Consider the following 8,740-nt stretch of genomic DNA (forward strand, 5'->3'; position numbering starts at 1 on the left):
ACCTACTCCGGTTGCGACACGAGTTCTAAGACTACTCCGTCTATGAACTCTATACTCTAACTAGAATGTTTACAAACCAAGTTTCCTTAGACTGATTCTTTAAAAAGAATTGAGAAGGACAACTTATTTGTACAAACGATTTCTAGATGAGAGAGTACAATACTTTGAAGTAACAGTACATGTGATTTCGACTGACACACTTGAAGACTTAGAAGATTTTTTTTGCAAAGAAAATTTCGAGTTCTTTAAAAACTGATTTTGCAAAAACACTTTGATTTCTCTGGAAAAGTCTTGCTTTCAAAGTGAAGAGAAGGGTTCCTTTTATAGAGGAAGAACACAAGAGGAGGCAAGCTAGGGTTTGTGAGTCAAAGCATTTGAAAAGAAACAAAGACTTTAAATTTCCCATGTTTGCACTAGGGGCGAGCAAAACCGTGTACCCGATACGGTTTTGAAAACCGTATCGAGTATACGGTTTTAAAAATCGCAAAAATCATTATACGGATCCGATACGGTTTAACCGTATATACGGTTTTCGGGTACCCGGAAAAACCGTGTATACGGAATCCGTATATACGGATACGGTTTGGAGACAAATGCCCAATTAAACATTGTAATTATTCAAAAGCTAATAATTAGCTCTAACATGACCACCTCTTATAAAGGGCTGAGGGCTGATTTTTGTTTATTGACATAAATTAGTAAAAATAGTCGTAAAAAACATTAAAAAAGTGGAGTTGAGAGATGAACTTTGCATTTTTTAATTTTTTTTTATACAAAAACTTCAAACCGTGTCAGAAACCGTATATACGGTTTCGTTTTTGCCCGACCCGGATACGGTACGGTTTTTATAAAACCGTATCGTATATACGGATTTTCGTATCGTATATACGGAAATCCGTATAACTCAAACCGTATATCGTATCGTATCCGTATTATAAAACCGTATCGTATATTTTTGCTCACCCCTAGTTTGCACCAAATGGGTAATCCTTTAAAAAGTGAAATAAGAAAAGAAGGTTTGTGAGGCACCCAAAAAAGGTTTGTTTTCAGAATATTAACATGTGAACAAAGCAAAAGAGGACAACCCTTGAAAGACCATTTTGGCAAGAAATAAGTTTTCCTTTCATAAAGCAAGGGAAAGTCTTTTTACTATTTTGGAGAAAGCCTTTTAGGATATTCAAATGACATATTCTTTTCAAAGACCACCCTTCAAATATTTCAAACTTAAAACTCTATTTTAAATCTGATGAATAAAAGCCCATTTTAATAAGAGTGAAATATTCAAGATGAAAGACTTGCTTCAAGTGTGACGGGTCAAACGTGACAGTCAGGCACACTGTTGCCCGTGATGAGTAACGGTATGCTTGACTGTTACCATTACATGTATTCTACCCTTTAATCTTTACATAGGTTGACAAAACGACTCTAAATCATGGGTAGCAAATATCAACCATTCTTGACTTTGACATTGATTAATTCTTGCTTGAGGAGGTTGTATTATTCCTGAAATGGTACACTTAGAAACACGATTAAATTGGGCATGTCATCATCAACAAATATGTCCTAACAAATTCCCCCTTTGATGATGACAAGCCCCATAAAATTAATGTTCCCATTGAGTTCCCCCTTAAGTGGTCAGTCCAAGATAAATCATGAGGGTATAAATAAGAGCAACGTAGACTTAAGAAACACACGAAGCCTAGAACAAGATTACTAACATATATAGTCCACCACATAGCAAGAGTTTAATCAATAAGCAAGTAGAAAGAACATGAATTTTCCCTTTTCCCCCTCTTGACATCATCAAAAGATAAGAGGCTACCCCCGGACACAGAATAATCATGCATGAGACGTCACATGAAAGACAACCATGGTTACATCATAATAACAAGGTCAACACAAAGCAAAGGTTTAAACATGAGTTCAAACACAAAGTTCAACAAGGCTAAACCATAGTTTAATGAGTACACCACCGAATGATAATGAGAGAGGGACAAGAGGTGTAAGGCAAAAGACAAGTTTGATTATGGGCAAATTCAGGGTGCGGAAGTTTGGTCATCGTTTTTGAGGATAATGAAGAGGATTGAAAAATGGTTGAGGTTTGACAATGAAGGTCTGAGTCACAGTCATCTCTACTGTTGCATTGGACTTTGTACATATTTGAAACCACCAAGATATGCACCGATATAAGTTCTCAACATGTGATGAAGGAACATCAACTTCTCATATTTTCCTTAGTACACAACATGTTATGAGGGAACATCAACTTCTTATATGTTGCTCTCATTTCATAGAAATTCTTGGCAAATTTGATCTTGACTTTTGAGCATAGCAACAGTTGCATACACTGTTGCTTACCTTTCTACTTTGACTTTTGAGCATAGCAACAGTCGCATACATTGTTGCTTTCCTTTCTACTTCCCCCAATTTTTCGCCTTACTACTTTCTTCAAGAAATTCACCTTCAATGCTTCTATATGTTTTCCAATAATTACAATAAATACTTTGACATTCCTCATTTTTATTTTTTTTTCATTCTCCATTTTTCCAACCAACATCTCAATCATCTCTTGATGCATATGTAGAACATGTAGTTATTTGGTTCTTTGTTTCACATAGACCTTTGCAACATAAGTGAATTGAATGTAAATGGGTGAGGTCTTTGGGTATTGAAAATGAAGGACGTTGAGCAATTTGAAGAGTATAAGAGAAATCCATTTGAAGGTGGTTGAAAGGGTTCATATTCGGATTGATTTGAGATGGGAGGTGTCCTCATTCAATAGGGTATGTACCATTAAACACAAGACTAGACATGCGGTTGAGTGATTATTAAGCACACACACGGTTTATCGATTATGGACATAACATGGAATGAATAAACTAGAATAAAAGATAGCAAACCCGTTCTAGTCAATCATATGAGGGATTAGTTAAATTCTGTAGATACCTCATTTCTGCACCTCCCGCAAACCACCCGGTGATGATTGGGCCGCATGTTTGATTCGCGGAACGATTTGTGACAGTTCGTAAGATTATCGTCAAGTGATTGCTCAAATATTAATGTCGACCTCTTAGTTGTCATCTACGTCCTGATACGGTCGTTTTGGCAGTAATTAGAGTACATTCGGAGTCCGGGTCAAAAACCGTCTCCATTTTCTGATAACTGTTAAATCCCGAGTCGGAATGTTCTGGAATGTTCCGGATATTCCTATTCCATATTTCACAAATTTTATCTTTTGGCAAATAATATCCCGTAATATTCATATTAAATATTAAGGAAGATCGAATTATTTCCGTCCTACCATAACTCAAACGCGGAAATCTTTCTTCAGCAGGAGGAAACCTCCTGGGAATAGACGCAAAGAGTCTTTGCGCCTCTTCCAAGAGACGCAGTGGCTGCTGCGCCTCTTCCCAGGCCCTTTTCTGCATGTTCCACGTATCTTTTTCATATCTTTCCGAGATTCACTTCCAAAGAGTCTCCGAAACCCTAATTCCGTCGTGTGATTAGTATAAATAGGAGCCTTCGCTCCTCATATTTCTCACGCGAGTGTCCGCCCTTCTCTTCTCCCTTTGCATTCTAGACTTTGTTCTTACTAATTGGCGCCTACGTGCTTGAACATTCGACCACGTAAGCTCGGATCCTTCCGGATACCAGCCTCTCCGTTGCATGACCGACCAATTTGACCAACTACACAATAATCAATCAATCTAATCAATCAACTTAATCGTTTTCCTCTTACGAGGGCACTCTTTCATTGCATTCGCGTCGAGCATCACTAAATCGATATCTTAGTCCTTCTCGTTTTGTCAACATGTAAGTCTGAGGGTGTATAATCCTTATTTATTTATTTATTGTATTTATTTATCGTATCATTATTGTAAGGTTTACGTCGAAAATACCTCATTAAAACCGATTTCTAAAACCGACTTTAAAACCTCTTTTTTACGGATTTTCAGAAGACTGACAGTCGAGAAAAGACGCAAGAATCGCGCCTCTTGAAGGAGCGCAGTTCTGCTGCGCCTCTTCGTGAGGGCCGCCGCAGCTTCTCGCTTCTTTTTTCTTCCTTCGTCCTCTGTAATTCGTCTTTGATTATTTGTTTTCACTTGTTTTCTTTAATTCTTCGGTACAATAGTTTAATAATCACATGTATATAATTCATCATTCATTCACATGTTTAATTCATCATAAATCCGACCTTAAATCCCAAGTAATTCATATTTGCGGGTTTTCGTCATTAAATTCAATTCCGGGTTGTAGAGATTCAATTTGTTCATATTGAGTTTCTGGGATTCGTCTTTGATATAGCTTTCATCTGTTTATTCGCATATTCGTCATATATCATCATATTTAAGCTAGTTAATTGATTTCAATAGAGGACTCATTAATACCTTTCGCTAATTAATCATTCATTCATGTAATTAATTCGTTTGCATCCGTCTAATTTATGTTTTACTGTTTTTATGACCCAATCATATGTTAAATAACATGCTAATCACTTTCATCCGAGTAAACATTATCAATCAACCATTAAAATCATCAATCGACATTAACGGCTTGCAAATACGGCTTCACGGCCAATCGAATCGAAGAACAGACGCAAATACCGTCACGCGCCTATTCAAAAGGACGCAGCGACTCTGCTTGCTACTGCTCGGTTGAATTCTGTCTCTGAATTCCGTTGTTGCTTGACTTAGTTATTTAGATTACGTATTAATTAACTACTAACCGTATTATCGCCCCATAATCTGTTTCGTCATTTATTCTTTTATTCTTTTATTTCTTTTCTTAAATTATCCGTTTTAAAGGTATTTTCGACATAAATCACCTAATCCATTGTAATTATTGTAATTTTCATTATTGTAATTTATAATTATTGTATTTCTTTTATTGCTTGAATGTTTTCACATGTAATTGAACATTAAATCCAACTTTGACATTAATTGTATGCCTAATTAATTGTTAACCGACTTAGCCTAATTCTCACATGTTAGGATTAATCAATGGATGTTGCATTGCATGCATACAATCGACGATATATCAAGTACGAATAAATTCCCTAATCATTAGTAGAGGCCGCTATCGAGGCGGGCGGGATTAGGTGTTCGATCAAAAGAGCTTCCTAATACGTACCCTCACCCCTTACTCCAGATCTCCGTGAGCACCCGTGTTCATTGGCATCCACGAGAGTCATTCTAGACATAGAATGCTAAGGGTAACGATTGCTTAGTGTTCATGTCACTACTTTATGTCTTGACATGACATGAGGTATTCGAACGGTTCCAATTTCCCATAAAAATTGGTGGCGACTCCATACAAAATGCAAACACTTGTTTCGTTTCTCACCAAGCGCCCCCGTGGGCGGCCCGCTGTCCACAGTTTGGCGACTCCGCTGGGGATAATACACTTACGTGTAGCTAAGGGTGAAACTCGAACAAGGTTAGGGAATAATTTGTACAAGACAATTGTCGGTTCTCATAACTCGGTCTTCCTAGACCGTTTAATTCGGCCTTCCTAGGCCCAACCCAACCCATTCGACCAATCGTCCCGTCTAAACGGTCCTAATTCTTATTTGGGCCTAAGGATGGATAGCGATTGACGTCATCCATACCATGATGCTTACTCATGTTTGTATCAAGGGCCTTCACTACTTGGGGAAATGGACTAGGAATCGGCCTTACTCTTGTTTGGCACGAGCCTCTCCACAGACTTCGGGTTTGATGGTTCGGTATGGCAACCTACCCTTTAAACCAAAACCCTTCTAAATGCACTCAGCATCCCGTTATAATGCTTGTATAAATGTGTAAACCTTACGTGATCACCATTTCTAAACAAAACCATGACGAATTTTCAAAAATCAAAACCCAATTTCAAAACAAGAATTTCGAAATAGGGCTTCTAATTAGCGCAAAATCCGGTCAAAAGTCTGTCCGTTTGTCGTGCCAAAATTCGGGCCGCAAGCCCATTTCAAAACTTCACTTCGAGTCCACTCCTACAACTACACTACAGTTGACTAGGACACACATTTTCAAAGACCTTGTCTTTCTTCAAAACTCACTCAACACAAGTGGCACACACCCACTTCGCGAGTCAAAGCTTTTCCTCTTTTAGCAAGTGTGATAGAATGGTCGATCATGTTTTGATTCGTCGCCGATCTCTTATCCAGTTTTCAAGATACCTGGATCCAGTGATGAAACAGACCTCCGCCAAATTCAAGATGGTAATGATCGAATCCTAGCCGCGCTAACCCAAATGCAAATTACCCAAAACCAAACCTATGACCGCCTTGAACTCATCGAAGGCCGTATCTTTGATGTAGAGGGAAGGTTGCCTCCCCTTAAAAGTGAAGTACTACGTTACTCCGATGACGAGTCTAGGGATGAGAATCCTATCATAGGAACGACTGCAGCTGAGAAAAGACTCCAATACCTAGAGGAGCAATTGATGTACCTTAAGGGGGATGACATTTATAGGGAAAACAATCGCAAGTATGAAGCCGTCAATTCCAAATTGCCAACTAACTTTAACATGACGGATATCCCTAAGTTCAAGGGACACGAGAACCCTTTGAACCACATCCGTGCCTTCAAGGATTACATGTCTATCAAAGGCATCAAACCCGAGATGTTCTTAAGGATCTTTCCTTCATCTCTTGACACCATCCCGAAGAAATGGTTCTACACTTTAGATCACAAGAAGGTCGCTACTTGGGAAGACGCCGCAATCGAGTTCTCTAAACAATATGCGGATAATGCCGAGATCCAAGTCAACATGCGTACTCTAGAGGTTCTTACCCAAAATGACAAAGAAGGATTCACCGACTTTCTAAGTAGGTGGAGGAAGACTAGCACCCAACTAGTTGAACGCCCGGATGAGGCTACTCTTGTGGAAAAGTTTGTGGATAATCTCAAACCCATCTATGCCAATCATTTGAGATACCAAAACATCAAGACTTTCAAGGACTTAACCGTATTAGGGACACGAATTGAAGATGACATCCGTAAAGGACTCTTGTCCAAAATGATAGGTAGAGGATATCAAGGGTCCACAAGTCGTTCATACGGCTCTACTAGCAAGACCGATGAGGTTAACCTTCTCGAGCCATCCAAGAAAACTACCCCACCAAGGAAATTCACAAACCTTGGGGATAATTACTCCAACGCTCTAAAGAGGCTAATGAAGCAAGGTAAACTCCAACCCATTGGACCTACTCCCGAACCCGAAAGGAAGTCCAAGTTCTGGGACGAAAATTCCTACTGTGAATACCATAGAGGCAAGGGGCATGACACAGAAAAATGCTACAAGTTGAAACACGTGCTTCAAGATATGATTGAAGATGGTCGACTCCCAATACCACCAGGAGGTAAACCCAACAACACTCAGAATCCTCTTGGAGTTCTAGTGATTACAAGTGATGAATCTACCTTAGATTGTTCACACCTCATTTCTCCCACCGAAAGTGAAATTCATGCAATTGAAGAAGAGGGATTCTACTCTACTATCTCCCCTACCATTTCCGACTTCATCACATGGGCAAGGAGTGTAGATAGACAAGTTTGGGAACTAGAGAGCATGGTAACAACCTTACGCAATCCCAACACAATACCCGAAGAACATGCGCCACTAATCTTCTCTTAAAATGCCACTATGCAAGAAGTAGTCACCGTGGTTGATAAACTAGTCGATCAAATCATACGACTAGAAAGTGATATCATGAGAATGAGGGAATTAGCTGCAATCAATGGGGTTTGGGCCGATGATGATGAGGACGAGTATCTCATCGAAAAATCCGTAGTCAAGGAAATAGTCCAAAATGGTGAAGACCAAGATGTGGATCACCTAACTCGTTCGGGTCGCCCATATCAAAACGCTACTCAAAACGGTCCAACCAACGTCATCACACCAAACGACAGCGAAGATGACCCCACCGATCATTTGCTCAAGCAATTACAGAAAACAAAGGCTGATCTTTCAGTCTGGCAATTAATAGCAAGCTCATTCCCACACCGCCAAGCTTTACTGCAAGTTTTGGCCAAGCTAAATGTAGCACATAACTCCACTCCTGAAGATGTAGTCAACTTGGTCGCCTAAGCTAAGTAATCCTATTACTTTCTCAGACGAAGATTTGCCACCTTTTGGCGCTAGTCACAACCTTGCTCTATACATCACTGTCATTTGTCTAAAGAAGAATGTGCCAATGACCTTGGTAGATGATGGCTCCGCGGTCAACGTCATACCCCTCAAAACGGCATACAAGCTAGGCATGAAAGAGTCGGACTGGACTCCCACCAATCAAGGTGTACGCGCATATGACGGTACACGACGAAAAGTGGTTGGACTTGCTAGCCTAACCATAGCCACAGGGCCAATTGAGCGAAAGGTTAACTTTCAAATAGTGGACATCGAAGCTTCATTCAACATACTTCTGTGGGGTAATATCCGTATAATACCCTTTAATTGTAGGATTATAACGCAAATTTTGTATGTAATTTATAGTCATAAAATGAAAATAACAAGGAAACGATAAAGATTAGAAATAACCTTCGGTCCTAGTGCAAAATGGCAATGAGAGATCAAGGTAGATCTCCTCCTAATTGTTGCACCCAAGATTGTCCGAGAAATGCCCTTGTGCTAGAAGGAATCCTCTAATTGCCTTGCAATATTGAGAGGATTGTTTTTGTGAGTTTTGTTGGATGTGAGATCCGAATTCCGAGAGGCACAATTCTCAAAACCCTAAAATATT

The sequence above is a fragment of the Silene latifolia genome, chromosome 8, assembly GCF_048544455.1.
Source record: "Silene latifolia isolate original U9 population chromosome 8, ASM4854445v1, whole genome shotgun sequence".
Taxonomy (NCBI): Eukaryota; Viridiplantae; Streptophyta; class Magnoliopsida; order Caryophyllales; family Caryophyllaceae; genus Silene; species Silene latifolia.